General features: G+C 43.9%; 1 protein-coding gene across 3 annotated transcripts in view; it reads left to right on the plus strand.

The window, feature by feature from the left end:
• FER (FER tyrosine kinase) overlaps positions 1-18,368 on the plus strand; it is a 452,282-nt gene that overhangs the window by 1,941 nt on the left and 431,973 nt on the right. For all 3 annotated transcript variants that reach the window (XM_082263755.1, XM_082263756.1, XM_082263757.1), the window contains exon 2: positions 16,679-16,778. The gene's annotated coding sequence lies outside the window, so the exon portion shown is untranslated. The remainder of the gene's footprint in view (positions 1-16,678; positions 16,779-18,368) is intronic.

Raw genomic sequence — 18,368 nt, forward strand, 5'->3', positions numbered from 1 at the left:
ACACCCCACCGGGTTTATTACGTTACCTCACACCCACAGGGTTCATCGTGGTACTTCACACCCCACCGGGTTTATTATGTTACGTCACACCCACAGGGTTCATCGTGGTACTTCACACCCCACCTGGTTTATTACGTTACCTCACACCCACAGGGTTCATCGTGGTACTTCACACCCCACCGGGTTTATTACGTTACCTCACACCCACAGGGTTCATCGTGGTACTTCACACCCCACCGGGTTTATTATGTTACGTCACACCCACAGGGTTCATCGTGGTACTTCACACCCCACCGGGTTTATTATGTTACGTCACACCCACAGGGTTCATCGTGGTACTTCACACCCCACCTGGTTTATTATGTTACGTCACACCCACGGCGTTCATCGTGGTACTTCACACCCCACCTGGGTTATGTTACGTCACACCCACAGGGTTCATCGTGGTACTCCACACCCCACCTGGTTTATTATGTTACGTCACACCCACAGGGTTCATCGTGGTACTTCACACCCCACCTGGTTTATTATGTTACGTCACACCCACAGGGTTCATTGTGGTACTTCACACCCCACCTGGTTTATTATGTTACGTCACACCCACAGGGTTCATCGTGGTACTTCACACCCCACCTGGTTTATTACGTTACCTCACACCCACAGGGTTCATCGTGGTACTTCACACCCCACCGGGTTTATTACGTTACCTCACACCCACAGGGTTCATCGTGGTACTTCACACCCCACCGGGTTTATTATGTTACGTCACACCCACAGGGTTCATCGTGGTACTCCACACCCCACCTGGTTTATTATGTTACGTCACACCCACAGGGTTCATCGTGGTACTTCACACCCCACCGGGTTTATTACGTTACCTCACACCCACAGGGTTCATCGTGGTACTTCACACCCCACCGGGTTTATTATGTTACGTCACACCCACAGGGTTCATCGTGGTACTTCACACCCCACCGGGTTTATTATGTTACGTCACACCCATAGGGTTCATTGTGGTACTTCACACCCCACCTGGTTTATTATGTTACGTCACACCCACAGGGTTCATCGTGGTACTTCACACCCCACCTGGTTTATTATGTTACGTCACACCCACAGGGTTCATCGTGGTACTTCACACCCCACCTGGTTTATTACGTTACCTCACACCCACAGGGTTCATCGTGGTACTTCACACCCCACCGGGTTTATTACGTTACCTCACACCCACAGGGTTCATCGTGGTACTTCACACCCCACCGGGTTTATTATGTTACGTCACACCCACAGGGTTCATCGTGGTACTCCACACCCCACCTGGTTTATTATGTTACGTCACACCCACAGGGTTCATCGTGGTACTTCACACCCCACCGGGTTTATTACGTTACCTCACACCCACAGGGTTCATCGTGGTACTTCACACCCCACCGGGTTTATTATGTTACGTCACACCCACAGGGTTCATCGTGGTACTTCACACCCCACCTGGTTTATTATGTTACGTCACACCCACAGGGTTCATCGTGGTACTTCACACCCCACCTGGTTTATTATGTTACGTCACACCCACAGGGTTCATCGTGGTACTTCACACCCCACCTGGTTTATTATGTTACGTCACACCCACAGGGTTCATCCTGGTACTTCACACCCCACCTGGTTTATTATGTTACGTCTCACCCACAGGGTTCATCGTGGTACTTCACACCCCACCTGGTTTATTATGTTACGTCACACCCACAGGGTTCATCGTGCTACTTCACACCCCACCTGGTTTATTATGTTACGTCACACCCACAGGGTTCATCATGGTACTTCACACCCCACCGGGTTTATTATGTTATATCACTATGTCACACCCGTAGGGTTCATCGTGGTACTCCACACCCCACTGGGTTTATTATGTTACGTCACACCCACAGTGTTCATCCTGGTACTTCACACCCCACCGGGTTTATTATATTACATCACACCCGCATGGTTTATCATGGTACTTCACACCCCACTGGGTTTATTATATTACATCACACCCACAGGGTTCATTGTGGTACTTCACACCTCACAGGGTTTATTATGTTACGTCACACTCACGGGGTTCATCGTGGTACTTCACACCCCACCTGGTTTATTATATTACATCACACCCACAGGGTTCATCATGGTACTTCACACCCCACCGGGTTTATTATGTTCCGTCACACCCATAGGGGTCCCCGTGGTACTTGACAACCCACTGGTACTCCACATACCACAGGGTTTATTATGTTATATTACACCCACTGGGTTTTTTTTACAATGCAGGAACTGGTTTGCTTTTTAATGTTACAGGACCCCATTGAATTTGTTACACCCATTAGGTTTAGTACTTGCAGAACACTGATTGTCTTTTTCAGGTTACAGGACACACATTGGCTTTTTTAGGTTGCAGGACATAAAGACCCTGTTACCTTGTGCATTTAGAACACATCCTAAGGCATGCACAGAAAAACCTTGCCTTATGGTGACTGTGTACATGGGGTCCTTTCTAACTTAATGATACTTATCTTGCCAGCGCACCCCTGCCATGTCTTATTCTGTCAGTCTGCAATGAAATCCAGATGCTAGGGTGACATCACTCCCTTGTTCTTGTGACTGTTTGAGCTCTTGGAAATACTCAGTACTTCCAGTTATGGGGAGCATGTTGTCTTCTCCCCGGTTGCAATGCTTGGGCCAGTTACCAGGGCCAAGTACTGTCAAATGTGGAAGGGGGCGAAGGGCAGTAGCCCTGTGTAAGAACTGCCACTGACAAAGAATGTTCAGAAGTTAGATTTAGTGATATAACCGAGGAGGAGGACGGCTAGGGAGCGCAGGGAAGGGCAATATCTCTGGGTGGATGGAGGGTTACTTTGCAGAATATGTAGAGTTCTTAATCTTTTGCCAGCAATCCCATAGGGATGAAGGGTATTCAGTGGAGCGATTACCTGTGGCAAGGGACAGATGATCACCCCTGGGCAGACATTAATACTAATGCCTCGTACACACGCAACGATTATCGGCCGACCGATCGTCCGACTTTTGTCCAGAGTGGTGTTTTGTTGGTTGGAATGTGCCTAGACTGCACACGATTTTTATCGGCCAACAGAAACCAACTTCAGAAGTGATGTCATGTGCTGGTTTACTTTCCGTGTGTATTTTCTTCTCTGAGCATGCCCAGTCTTGCTCATCAGATTTTTGTCTGCCGAAATCTGTACTGACTGACAGAAAATCGGCCGTTGTGTTGACGGCCAACAAAAAATTTATAGCCTGCACACCAGATTTTTTCCAGCCGAAAAGTCGGAGTCGGTTGTCGGAAGCATCATACTAACAAGCCGAAAATCGGCCGATCGGACGTTGGCCGAAAATCCACGGCCAATTATCGACGCGTGTGTACGGGGCTTTAGAGTCTGTAGGTGCCAGACATTGCAATGCACTGCAGATTCATAAAGAAATTTTTTTTCCAAAATTTTCCCCAAATGTTAACTTTAAAGAGACACTAAACTCTGGTTTAAAAAAAGAAGATTCTATTCAATTATGTATTCCTAAAGTGGAAGTAATGTCCACTTTTGAACTTGTACCTACTGGAAAGCCCATAATAAAGCTTGCCTGTAGGTGCAGTGAATATCTTCCAAACTTGCACTGTTTAGGAGATATTCACAGGGCCTGCAGCCGGTGACATCACGGGCGCATGCACTCTGAAGGGATGGCATACCCGTGTGTTTGCATGCCCGGGAATGATATCATCATGGCTCTGGCTGGAATCTGCAAACCCGGACCTAAGACTGGGTAAAGATAGAAGCACTGGGGAGCCGTCACAGCTCCATGCCCAGGTATGTCTGTCATAATGTGCTAGCATGTGGTGCATACTTGCAGGGGGGCCCAATTAATTTTTAATTTTTCTGGCAGGTTACTACAGCTTTAAACCAGAAAAGTACCTTCTATTGTTCTCAGCCTCCTCCCAAATTTCTTTGATTTGCTGCTCTGATCCGACTTCTGTGTAGGAACGTAGTCATGCTCTCTTGCTTGCTGCTGAAGTGGGCTAGTGACTATATACTAGGGGAATTTGTAATGTGCAAAGAGAAGAAGCCCTGTCCACAGCTTAAGTGTGCTAATTGTTTCAAACAGAGATGAGGTTGTAAAGAAGATGTTTAGGAGCTCATTACAAGGAAGTAGAAAAACACGGTAAGAAGCAATTTAATGAAAAATAGATACAGGGATTTAATGTAGTGGATTTGTATAGATTAATAAGGCTTCTGTTTAGTGCCACTTTAATGAGAGCTTAAAGTAGAATAAATATTTGCCATTTGGATAGAATGGCTTTTCCCATTGGGGAAATTTCCCTTCACTTCCTGGCCAATACCCAGAACGGGAAGTGGGAGAATGGAGCTGGGTATACCCGTATCAAAATACAGCTGCAAGAAAAAGTATGTGAACCCTTTGGAATGATATGGATTTCTGCACAAATTGGTCATAAAATGTGATCTGATCATCATCTAAGTCACAACAATAGACAATCAGAGTCTGCTTAAACTAATAACACACAAAGAATGAAATGTTGCCATGTTTTTATTGAACACACCATGTAAACATTCACAGTGCAGGTGGAAAAACTATGTGCACCCTTGGATTTAATAACTGGTTGAACCTCCTTTGGCAGCAATAACTTCAACCAAACGTTTCCTGTAGTTGCAGATCAGACGTGCACAATGGTCAGGAGTAATTCTTGACCATTCCTCTTTACAGAACTGTTTCAGTTCAGCAATATTCTTGGGATGTCTGTTGTGAATCGCTTCCTTGAGGTCATGCCACAGCATCTCAATCGGGCTGAGGTCAGGACTCTGACTGGGCCACTTCAGAAGGCGTATTTTCTTCTGTTTAAGCCATTCTGTTGTTGATTTGCTTCTATGCTTTGGGTCATTGTTCTGTTGCAACACCCATCTTCTGTTGAGCTTCAGCTGGTGGACAGATGGCCTTAAGTTCTCCTGCGAAATGTCTTGATAAACTTGGGAATACATTTTTCCTTCGATGATAGCAATCCGTCCAGGCCCTGATGCAGCAAAGCAGCCCCAAACCATGATGCCCCCACCACCATACTTCACAGTTGGGATGAGGTTTTGATGTTTGTGTGCTTTGCCTCTTTTTCGCCACACATAGTGTTGTGTTTCTTCCAAACAACTCAAATTTGGTTTCATCTGTCCACAGAATATTTTGCCAGTACTGCTGTGGAACATCCAGCTGCTCTTGTGCAAACTGTAAACGTGCAACAATGTTTTGTTTGGACAGCAGTGGCTTCTTCTGTGGTATCCTCCCATGAAATCCATTCTTGTTTAGTGTTTTACATATTGTAGATTCGCTAACAGGGATGTTAGCATTTGCCAGTGACTTTTGTAAGTCTTTAGCTGACACTCTAGGATTCTTCTTCACCTCATTGAGCAGTCTGCGCTGTGCTCTTGCAGTCATCTTTACAGGACGGTCACTCCTAGGGAGAGTAGCAGCAGTGCTGAACTTTGTCCATTCATAGACAATTTGTCTTACCATGGACTGATGAACAGCAAGGCTTTTGGAGATACTTTTATAACCTTTTCCAGCTTTATGCAAGTCAACAATTCTTAATCGTAGGTCTTCTGAGAGCTCTTTTTTGCGAGGCATCATTTACATCAGGCAATGCTTCTTGTAAAAAGTAAACCCAGAACTGGTGTGTGTTTTTATAGGACAGGGCAGCTGTAACCAACAACTCCAATCTCATCTCATCTCATTGATTGGACTCCAGTTGGCTGACATCTCACTCCAATTAGCTCTTGGAAATGTCATTAATCTAGGGCAGTGATGGCTAACCTTGGCACCCCAGATGTTTTGGAACTACATTTCCCATGATACTCATGCACTCTGCAGTGTAGTGGAGCATAATGGGAAATGTAGTTCCAAAACATCTGGGGTGCCAAGGTTCGCCATTACTGGTCTAGGGGTTCACATACTTTTTCCACCTGCACTGTGAATGTTTACATGGTGTGTTCAATAAAAACATGGCAACATTTCATTCTTTGTGTGTTATTAGTTTAGGCAGACTGTGATTGTCTATTGTTGTGACTTAGATGATGATCAGATCACATTTTATGACCAATTTGTGCAGAAATCCATATTATTCCAAAGGGTTCACATACTTATTCTTGCAGCTGTATGTGTGTACTCTTGTCTAACAGAAGTCGGTCGCTAGACAGGCTTCTGTTGAACGGTCCTGCTGAAAAACCCAGTGCTTGCAGCTGCTGTCATAATACAAGTGTGGCCGGGCAGATTCTGCATCCGCACTGCTTGTATGGATGTGGGGATATTTTATTTATTTATTTTTATTTTTCAGCTAGTTGATTGGGAAAAAAAAACTGTGTGTGTATGGCCTGCTTAACCTCCCTGGTGGTCTGATTATGTTAGGATTTCTGTGCTAAAAGTGGTACATTCTTTTGTATGGAAATCTGTTGTTTTATATTTAAAAGCTCACCTTCCCCTGCAATCCCCCGCCGTCCTCCCAGCCGATGCCGGCACCTGTCTTCGGTTACCTTTACTTCGAGCGTTGCGACGCAGGTGGGTGAAACCGGCGGCAATTTAAAAAATGTAAGTACACTTAATCACCTGATACAAAATTGTGATCCTAACGGATTACACTGTATCATGCCATTTCACCACAGGATTTCACCTGGTGACTTTCCCCCGTGCCCTGCCTGTGCTTTTCCAGTTCTTTGTGCCTGGAAAATTTAGAACGACCATGGCGTCCAAAAAGCTTTCTTTTTGTGCAAAAGCGCTTTTAGCTGTCGCTGTATTCCAGTTTGTCTAAAAGCGCTTTTGTGCAAAAAGAACGCTTTTTGGACGCCATGGTCGTTCAAAATTTTCCAGGCACAAAGCAGTGGAAAAGTACAGGCAGGGCACTGGAAAAGTCACCAGGTGCAATCCTGTGCTGAAATGGCATGATACAGTGTAATCCGTTAGGATCACTGCTTTGTATCATGTCATTTGTGTATTTACACTTTTGAATTTGCCGCTGGTTCCCCTGCATCGCAACGTTTGCAGGGAAGGGAACTGGAAGGCAATTGGCCGTGCACAGAGCGGGGAGAGACTGTGAGGACGGCAAGGGAGCGCAGGGAAGGTGAGTAACATTGCGGGGTAATCCCGAGTGTGGCTCGGGGTTACCGCTTTTGGTACTGAAAGTTAACCCCGAACCACACTTGGGAATACCGCTAAGGAGGGTTAAATCCCTCGAAATTTAGGGGAATGCCTGGTTGTGACCAGGATCACCAGGACTAGTGTCCCCCTCTTTTCTGGTGACAACCCAAAATGTGGGATTTTCTTTCACTTGAACCTTTAGATGGCAGTAACAAAACTGAGAGGAGTTCTTATCCTTTAGATACTTTTAAAAAAGGAACCAGAGGGTGTGTACGATAGGGTGGGGAATTATTTGGTGCTTGAATCTTTCGCTCATCTCATTTACCACCATTACTGAATTGAAAAAACAAAAAAAAAACGAAAAGAAAACACCCATATTTTTCATTACAGTAGTCAAATATTTTGTATTTAATGTATCAACTGGAAATTGCCTCTTCACTAAAATAAAACCATGGTCAATGGTATCTAAGGGTCCATGTACACGGGACGCTGGAAATGGTTGTTTAGGAGCAGTTGGGCGTTTTTTTCAGAAGCCCCTGAACCCATCTACATTTTATCTTATCTGTCCATGTACACAGGGTCGTTTACAGTCATTTGCAGGCAGTTGCGTTCAGGGACTTTTAGAATGCAATTATTTGCGTTCGAATGTGTGTTTCCCGGCGTTTCAAACGCACAAACGCGTCCGAACGCGATGACCCGCGTTTAGCGTTCGCGTTTTTCCATTTTAAAGGGGAATCATTTTTTTCACCTGTAGGAACGCTTCTAAACACAAACGCCGCTAAACGCACGCTAAATGCGGGTACAAACGCGACCGAACAGACGTTTCAAACGTCCTAAAAATTCCAGCATTCAAAGGGACGTTTAACAACGTCCCGTGTACATGGAGCCTAACACTGATAATAGCTGAAGATATATAGAATTCTCCAGAAAGGCTACCACAGATATTACATTAGTCTGAAAAGGCAGCCAATTCTCAGAAAAATGTTTGTACGTCTGAAGCTGGCCATGTGCTTTACAATCTAGTTGAAAACTCCGTGAGATTTACCAAAAAGAATGTTTTTTGAGTGCCTTCCAACTGGATATAAATTGAATGAACTGTCTGTCTAGGTAAGGTCTTCACATTGTTCAATCTCAAACAGTTTGAACAGCCAGATTGGAAAGTGCGGGTGGTTAAGTTTAGAAGGATCTAGGGAAGGGCCAATCGGCATGGGTTAATTTTTCCAAGGGTTTGGTGGAATACTCTTTGAAATTTTCCAAATTCCGCTTAGCAATAAGGCTTGCTAAAATTTGTCGGAGGCGAATCTTATCAAGCTCTGGTCAACTGAGCGGTAGAAAGAAATTTGCCAGTACTGCTCTGTAGCCATCCCTGCTCTCAGTAATCACCAACTGTCCTGCCTTTCATCAATTCCTAATAATGCCTCGTACACACGCACAGATTGTTGGCCGACCGACCGGCCGTCTTTTGTCCAGTGTTGTTTGTTGGTTGAAATGTGCTCTAGACTTTCACTGGACTTTTGTTGGCCAACAAAAACCAACTTCAGAAGTGATGTCATGTGATGGTCTACTTTCCCTGTGTTTTTTCTTCTCTGAGCATGCCCAGTCTTGCTCATCTGATTTTTGTCTGCCGAAATCTGTACTGACTGAGGAACAATCGGCCGTTCTGTTGTTGGCCAACAAAAATTTTAAAGCATGCACACCAGATTTTTTTTCGTCCAAAAATTCGCAGTTGGTTGTCGGAAGCATCATACTAACAAGCCTACAATCGGCCAATCGGACGTTGGCCAACAATTTACGGCCAACAATCTGTGCGTGTGTACGGGGCTTAAAGCTTTTTTTTGTGCCTGTCTTTGTGTGGTTGTTTTTTAAAGTTGCAGGCTTTTTTTCTTTATCATGTACTTTTGAGTTGAGCAAAGCAAGGCATTAGAAATTATCAGGCAGTTTAAAACTTCAATGAAACATTTGAACAGAAAGTATCAGGCATGTTGCACAGTGATTTCAAGTTCACAATATTCAGAATAACAGTAGAAGTGATATTACACGCAACCGGTACTTAGAACAAAAAAAAGTAGTTTAGTAAAAGGCTTTATGCCTATGAATAAAACCATATTTAAAGTGATACTAAAGTCTTGTTTTTTTTTTTTTTGTTAAAAATAACAAACCTGTCATACTTACCTGCTCCGTGCAGTGGTTTTTCACAGAGCAGCCTGGATCTTCTCTTCTGGGGTCTCTCTTTGGCACTCCCAACCCCTCCCTCCTGTTAAGTTCCCCCACTGTAAACCGCTTGCTATGGGGGCACCCAAGCTGAGCCACAGCTCCCTGTGTCAAAATTAGGCACAGAGCTGCAGCTCGGGCCTGCCCTGCCCACTCTCTCTTCTCTTTGTCTTAATAAGTTTGACAGCAGCGGGAGCCAATGGTGCTTGGCTGCTCTATCAGCTAATAAGGAGTAAGAGTTCCGGACAGCTGAGTCTCTTGTGCAACATCGCTGGATCGAGATGTTGCTCAGGTAAGTATTAGGGGGCTGCGGCACAGAGAAGGCTTTTCATCCTAATGCAAAGAATGCATTAAGATAAAACCTTCTGCTTTTACAACCACTTTAGGATTCCAGTTAAAAAAAAGGGACTTTGCTGTAAACCTAAATGCAGGGTAGCTTAGAGTTAATTTAGTAATAACCAACACTTTTTTTAACCACTTCCCAGCCTATTGTCAAATGATGGCGGGGAGGGACATTTGTTGTTCTGGGTGGACATCATATCACCACGGCTGTGCTGCAGTGCAATCTGACTTGACACAATCGATGGCTGATTAGTGTACCAGCCTGCAGATCACATAACAATTGTAAACAATGGATGGCTTCCTTTCATGCCATTCATTGTGTACAATTGTGTTGCTAGCTGTGATTGGTCACAGTGATCACATGGTACACGCAGGTCCAATCACATCCCATCTGTACCATGTGATTAGCTATGGCCAGTCACAGCTAATCAAAACCATACACATTGAAAAAATCTGTTTCATTTAGTAAAAATGGTTGGTTCTAACAGTGAAATTCACAATGGAAATAAATCTATTATTATTATTTGTACTATCACCAGCCAGTGTCCGTGAAGGAAAAAAACAAACACAAAAATATTGTGAAAAAAAGAAAAACAATGTAAAACAATTTCATTTTCAAAAAAATTGTGACAGAAAAATTACAACTTCAAACAACTTGCTATGCCTTTTACTAAATAACTCGGACTGTCTGCTTTCTAAAAAGGGGTAATTTGGGGGATATTTGTACTGTCTTGGCATTTTCGGGCCTTAAGAAATGAGATGTCAGTACATCAGGATTGATCAATTTTCATATATATCATAGTTTGAGGACTCCAACTTTCCTACAAACTAAATAATTAATACTGATTCGGGGTACTTTCACCAAAGAAATGTAGCTAAATACATGTTGGCCTAAAGTTTTGATAAAAATTATTTGCAAAATGTTATAACAGAAATGAAACATTTTAGTGGTTTTTCTTTTTTAAAACTTTTTGGTATTTTTTTGATTATTTAGCAAAAAATGTAAAACCTAGTGGTGATAAAATGCCAACAAAAGCTCTATTTGAGTAAAAAAAAAATAAAATAAATATTGCATGACCGAACACTTGTCATTCAAAGTGCGACAGCATTAAAATATGAAAGTTGGCCTGGGCAGGAAGGGGGTGAAAGTGCCTGGAATTGAAGGTTAGAGCGGCTTTGTCCGATTTTGAATTTAAATAGTTCTGCAAATGTGGAATTAGTTAGAAAATAAAGAAACCAAACAAAACTAAAACAAATGTTTTCTTTCTGCACATGTCTAGCGACTTTGTGAAGCACAAACAAAACAATTACATTGGTCAAAGCTAAAGTCCTAACAGTCGCACTCAAGTCGCAGGGTAAAGTCGCAATGGAAATCGCAGAAGTGTGAATGGAGCCTTAAGTGTATTGTGCAGGCAGCTGCAGTGAGCCGGCGGTAGGGAGCGTTGTGGTGTTTTCAGCATTTTTTGCAGGTCACTCCTCCAAAGCTCCAGACTGCACTAAACGTACTATGTAATACCAGGGAGCTGAAGTAGCTTAACAGGCATGGCATGTTATCTTTTTTTTCTAGATTTGTATGTGAAAAACACAGTTTTATTGTGTGTAAATACAGCTGTTGAGACAAAAATGCACGTTGCACCAATTATTCTAAAGCTAGCCATTCATGGTTAGATTTTTGTTTCAACAACCCTGTGAGCAGGGGATTTTTTTTTTTTTTTTTTTTCCCTTTTATGGGTAAACTTTTGGTGTCTCTTTATTTTCCCCAAACACAATATTCTGTCTGGCAGGTTATTTACAGTATGACTTGCACAAATGGGTTAAAATTTTTTTTTCTCTGCCTGTTCTCTCTGCTCAGAGAAGAGGTTGAAGATGTTAAGGGCTTGATCTGGTGCCCTGCACTTACTGGTGAGTGGACAGGGAGTGTGGGGTAGCCAGTCGGAACAGCCTTAGTTACATTTACAACCCCACAAAGATTGAAACGGTGATTTTTTATTTCATTTTTTTTTTTCATTAAAATTAATTTTTTATTATCTCCCTGTCATGCCACACAGCCAAATGCCCCTTTCACACAGGCTGTCTGATCAGGTCTGCCTGTCAGTTTTCAGGCAGACTTGATCAAACGCTCCAGTCTCTTTTTTTTTATGGAGTGGCAGATGCCCGCTAACCACCGCTGCCATTTGATCCTGTCGGCTTAAAACAGATGGATGGTGGTCCTACTTTCCATCCGTCTGACGAATCAGATGGCATCGGATTGAAATGGATAGGCAGTCCATTTCCATCCGACTGCCCCATAGAGGAGAGCGGGACTGTGTCCATGTTGGCTCTGCATAGCGGAGCGGACAAGACCTGTCCTCTTCCTGCTCAGCGGGTCTTGGCGGATAAATCCCCACTGAGCAAGCAGATTCTGCTTAGCAGAGGTGCACGTGTGAAAGGGGCCTAAGGTGGCATGAGTTACTGGATCTCCTACCACCTCCAACTTGCTGCACTGTCCTTCCCTAGTGAGCCACTGCCCATTACATCACCAAGCCAAGTAGACATGGACCGAATGATGGGCAACATCAGCCGTTTCATTAAAAACTGTCCGCTATGGGACCTGTGTGTATGGCAGCCGGTCCGACAGAAGCTAGAATACCTATCTGTACACTGGCTAAATGACGGGTGGTCAGACTCATGCTTCACAGACCAAGCAATATATTTGTAATGTAGAAATGAAGATGCTGCCATGATTGCTAGACTTAAAGTGGTTGTAAACCCTTACATATTATACCCAGCAAAATGATTGGCCTCAGATGATACACAGAAATTAAACAAATCCTCCTACTTAAGGACAAGAATTCCAGGGTCTGTTGGAGCTGCACGTTTAATCGTTATAAAATCACAATCTCGATCAAACCCCCCACCTTAGTTCTGCATTTCCTTGATTCATACACAGCTCAGTGAAGCTGGCACCCCTACAACAGCCAAGGGACACAAAACTGGGCTGATGCCGCATTTGTGCTGGTTTGTGCCGTTTAAATCTCCGTTCCATTCTTTATCGTTTTTGCGTTATTAATGATTTATTAAAGGTCACTCATCCCCCCCCCCCCCCCAACACCCAAAAGGCACGAAACGGGGCTCGTTGGTTAGTGCTATGTTTGTGCTGCTAAAATTTCTATTTGTGCTGTTGCACTGTGATAGTCTCAGAGGTCCGTTTTAAAGCGCAGAGAGCATCATGAAGAACAAGGAACACACCAGGCAGGTCCGAGATACTGTTGTGGAGAAGTTTAAAGCCGGATTTGGATACAAAAAGATTTCCCAAGCTTTAAACATCCCAAGGAGCACTCTGCAAGCGATAATATGGAAATGGAAGGAGTATCAGACCACTGCAAATCTACGAAGACCTGGCCGTCCCTCTAAACTTTCAGCTCATACAAGGAGAAGACTGATCAGAGATGCAGCCAAGAGGCCCATGATCACTCTGGATGAACTGCAGAGATCTACAGCTGAGGTGGGAGACTCTGTCCATAGGACAACAATCAGTCGTATACTGCACAAATCTGGCCTTTATGGAAGAGTGGCAAGAAGAAAGCCATTTCTTAAAGATATCCATAAAAAGTGTCGTTAAAGTTTGCCACAAGCCACCTGGAAGACACACCAAACATGTGGAAGAAGGTGCTCTGGTCAGATGAAACCAAATTTGAACTTTTTGGCAACAATGCAAAACGCTATGTTTGGCGAAAAAGCAACACAGCTCATCACCCTGAACACACCATCCCCACTGCCAAACATGGTGGTGGCAGCATCATGGTTTGGGCCTGCTTTTCTTCAGCAGGGACAGGGAAGATGGTTAAAATTGATGGGGAGATGGACGGAGCCAAATACAGGACCATTCTGGAAGAAAACCTGATGGAGTCTGCAAAAGACCTGAGACTGGGACAGAGATTTGTCTTCCAACAAGATAATGATCCAAAACATAAAGCAAAATCTACAATGGAATGGTTCACAAATAAACATATCCAGGTGTTAGAATGGCCAAGTCAAAGTCCAGACCTGAATCCAATCGAGAATCTGTGGAAAGAACTGAAAACTGCTGTTCACAAACGCGCTCCATCCAACCTCACTGAGCTCGAGCTGTTTTGCAAGGAGGAATGGGCAAAAATTTCAGTCTCTCGATGTGCAAAACTGATAGAGACATACCCCAAACGACTTACAGCTGTAATCGCAGCAAAAGGTGGCGCTACAAAGTATTAACTTAAGGGGGCTGAATAATTTTGCACACCCAATTTTTCAGTTTTTTTATTTGTTAAAGTTTGAAATATCCAATAAATTTCGTTCCACTTCATGATTGTGTCCCACTTGTTGATTCTTCACAAAAAATTACAGTTTTATATCTTTGTTTGAAGCCTGAAATGTGGCAAAAGGTCGCAAAGTTCAAGGGGGCTGAATACTTTCGCAAAGGCACTGCTGACATCCTTAGGGCTTGTTCACACTAGCTCAAAATAGTGATGCAGAAGGTATATATTTTATTGTGTGTGTGTGTGTATGTGTTTCTATGTGCCTCTGTAAATCCAGGAAGTGAACAGTCAGCAGCTTCAGCCGCCCACAGTTAACCTCTTGCTGACCAGCCGCCACACTTTAACTGTGGCAGGTCGGCTCTATTACCCGAAACGACATACCTGTACGTTTTTTCGGGTAATAGCCAGTGGTGGGCACGCGCGGCCAACCGCAATCGCTGCACATAGAGACAGAACGGCGGTTTGCCTATGTAAACAAGGCAGATCGCCTTTCTGTCATAGATGAACGCAGGGATCCTGTCTTTCTGCTTTGTAGGAACACAGATCTCTATGTTCATCTAGTAAGTACAACCCCCTTAGAAAGCATCCCCTTCATCCAATAACGGAGCGATTAGTTGTCAACAAACTGGCGCATGTCCGGGTTCAGTCGTCTCCACTCCTCGCACGCTGTACACACTGATCTGTACATCGTGGGAGGAGAGAGAAAACAGTGCCCCTTTGTGCCTCATTTGTGCCCCATTAGTGACCCTCTGTGCCTCATGTGTGACCCTCTGTGCCTCATGTGTGACCCTCTGTGCCTCATGTGTGCCCCTCTGTGCCTCATGTGTGCCCCTCTGTGCCTCATGTGTGCCCCTCTGTGCCTCGTGTGCCCCATTCGTGCCACTTTTATGCCCCATTCGTGCCACTTTTATGCCCCTCTGTGCCTCATTCGTGCCACTTTTATGCCCCTCTGTGCCTCATTCGTGCCACTTTTATGCCCCTCTGTGCCTCATTCGTGCCACTTTTATGCCCCTCTGTGCCTCATTCGTGCCACTTTTATGCCCCTCTGTGCCTCATTCGTGCCACTTTTATGCCCCTCTGTGCCTCATTCGTAACACTTTTATGCCCCTCTGTGACTCATTCATGCCCCTCTGTGACTCATTCATGCCCCTCTGTGACTCATTCATGCCCCTCTGTGACTCATTCATGCCCCTCTGTGACTCATTCATGCCCCTCTGTGCCTCGTTCATGCCGCATTCGTGCCCCTCTGTGCCTCATTCATGCTGCATTCGTGCCTCATTTGTGCCTCATCTTTGCCTCATCCATGCCACATCAATACCACTACGGTGCTTATCAGTGCACTACAGTGCCGAACAAAAGTGTAATGGGTAGTCGGGACATTAGATTTGTAATTTTATGTCCGTAGAGCACTTGACGGTGCTCCCTAAATGTTGGGCCTCTATGTGGCCAGGCTGTGTAAAAGTCTCACACATGTGGTATTGCCATACTCAAGAGGAGTAGCAGAATGTGTTTTGGGGTGTAGCTGCAAGTATGCCTATACAGTGTGTGAGAAACTGGTAGTATGCCAGGTAGTAGTGTGGCAGTGGTAATATGCCAATTTTGTGGGAAAAAATAAAAATCTTAATTTTGCAAAGAATTGTGGGAAAAAATTACCATGGAAAAAAAAAACTCCCCATGCCTCTTACTAAATACCTTGGAATGTCTACTTTCTAAAAAGGGGGTAATTTGGGGGGGGGGGGGGGTGTTCGTTCTTTCCTGGGTTATGAGTGTCAAGAAATTAGATAGGCTGACCGGTACTTAAATAAGCGCCGTTAATTTACGCAGCGCTTTACATAGAAATTTTACATTGACATTAGTCCATACCCTCAAGGAGCTTGCACTTGAAGGTCCCTAACTCACATTCATACATACTATGGCCAATTTAGACAGGAACCAATTAACCTACCAGCATGTCTTTGGAGTGTGGGAGGAAACCCGCACAGGGAAAACATGCAAACTCCATGCAAGTAGTGCTGTAGTTGGGATTTGAACCGATGGCCATAGTGCTGCTTGGCGAAAGTCCTCATTGCCGGTCATTTGGCTGTCCCCTCACTAAGGCAGGTTATAGATGGTGCAAATTTTTTTCCTGCAACCACGGGTCAGCATTGACGGGAACTCCTCCTGCTGAGCAATTGTCTTCCCCTGCAGGGGGTGCGGTTATGGGCAAAGGAAGCTGTCACTGCCGGGAGAAGACAGTGATTATCGCTAGCTTCTATAGCAGTCACTTGCGATGATCACAAGCGTTTGATCAACTTGGTACATTCAGCCTGCCCATTAATAGTTCAAATCCACGTATGACCGGCCTTAATTTTAAATTTACCTTCCAGAGTGGGGCTTTTAGTTTTACAATTTGTATATGTGATACTTTTGAACAGTTTCTATCGGTGTTAGGCCTTTATCCTTCTCTTTTTTTTTTTTTTATGTATGATTATGCCTATGAGATAAATAACTTCTTATAATACGGTTTTGTATGGAATTACAATCCTTGATCTGTATAGGGAACAGTAGCGAGGTTTGTAAATGTCAATCATGGGCTGTTTTTTCCACTTGTGTGTCCTTCTTCGGCTCCTTTTATTGTGTATATGTAGCCTGGAGCAAGGCACTGCAAACGGATGTTACTGACACTTGCATTCCTCTTCCTTCAGAAAGGAATTCCATGCAAACAGAAGTTTGTATCCGGCAGCTTCAAGTTGCTCCTGGGCCGTAACACACCAGCTTCAGCAAGCAAGGAAATGAATAAAGCAGGTAATTCTGTTATTGGTCATGTTGTGTTACTGGAGCTAGTAGATCTATCCTTTACATGTTGTATTTCTTTTTAACCACTTAAGCCCCGGAGGATTTGGCTGCTAAAAGACCAGGGGGTATTTTGCGATTTGGCACTGCGTGACTTTAACGGACAATTGTGCGCTCGTGCGACGCTGTACCTAAACTAATTTGACGTCCTTTTTTTCCCCACAAACAGAGCTTTCTTTTGGAGGTATTTGATCACCTGTGCGATTTTTTTTGATCACGCTCTATAAACAAAAAAAGAGCGTCAATTTTGCAAAAATAACAATATTTTTCACATTTTTTTTTTATGAAATTCCCCAAAAAAAATCAAAATCAAAATTTTTTAACATTTTCGGCCAATTTGTTTTATGCTACATATGTTTTGGTAAAAAAAATCGCAAAAAGCGTATTTTGATTGGTTTCCGCAAAAGTTATCGCGTTTACTAACAAAGGGAAAGATTTTTCTCATTTTTGTTGTTTTTTTTTTTTTAACGCGTAATGACGGCGGTCTGCGTTTTTTTTTTTTTTTTGCGGTACTGCGACATTGGGGCGGATAGATCGCACCCTTGACTGACACTTTTTTGGGGTTACCAGTGACATTTCTACAGTAATCAGTGCTATATATATGCACTGTTACTGTAAAATTACACTGGCAGTTAAGGGGTTAACTTTATTTGAGAGGGAGGGGCTGTGTGTCCCTAGGGGCGTGATTCTAACTGTGATTGGCTGTGGCTTGAGCTGTAGGAACACTGATCAACGGTCCTACATAGTAGAACCGTATGATCAGTGTTTCTACACAGGGGAGAATGACAGGCAGCTTGTTTACACAAGCTGCCTGCCTTTCTCCCTCTCCCCCGACGATCGCAGAGTGAGCGGCGAACATCGGGTCCGCTGGTCACACGCGCGGGGGGTCCGTGACCGCGCGCGGAAGCGCCGCCGCTGGCGGCGCGCGCTTGCTCCCCAGAGCCTCACAGGCTAGTGGCGTATATATACGTCACTTTGCCTGTGAGGGGCTGACCGCCGCAGTATATCTACTTGCGGCGGTCGGCAAGCGGTTAAAAAGATATGTTTTTTCATTTTAATTTGTAGATATTAATTTACAGATAGCATTTTAATTTGCAAAGTTACAAAATATAGAAAAACATTATTTATTTTTTTTAAATATTAACTTTTTTTTTCAAATATTAACTTTATTAAGGCACGAAGCGGTACAGACAAAACCAAAACATACACCATTAGCACAAACAGGGTAAAAGATTTCCTTGGAAAATGTACATGACCTAGTATATGTTTAGGTCCAATCCACAAAATATCCGTATGACCGTCAACTTGTGTAATTTTTAACTTAAAATATCGGAGCAATGAAACATCGCCGCTCCATAGAGTAGGAGAGGAGAGTAGGGAGAGAAGAGAAGAGGGGAAGCAGAAGTTAGGAGAGGAGAAGGGGAGAAGAGAAAAAAAAAAAAGGGGGGAATCCTATGCAGTGGGGGTGTCTGTTAACTAGCTTATCTGGCTGCACCCATGTGGTGGGAGTTATTTTCCAAGCAGAGCTATGCTTTCTGCTTA

Source organism: Pelophylax lessonae (assembly GCF_965119305.1).
Source record: "Pelophylax lessonae genome assembly, chromosome: 1".
Classification (NCBI taxonomy): Eukaryota; Metazoa; Chordata; class Amphibia; order Anura; family Ranidae; genus Pelophylax; species Pelophylax lessonae.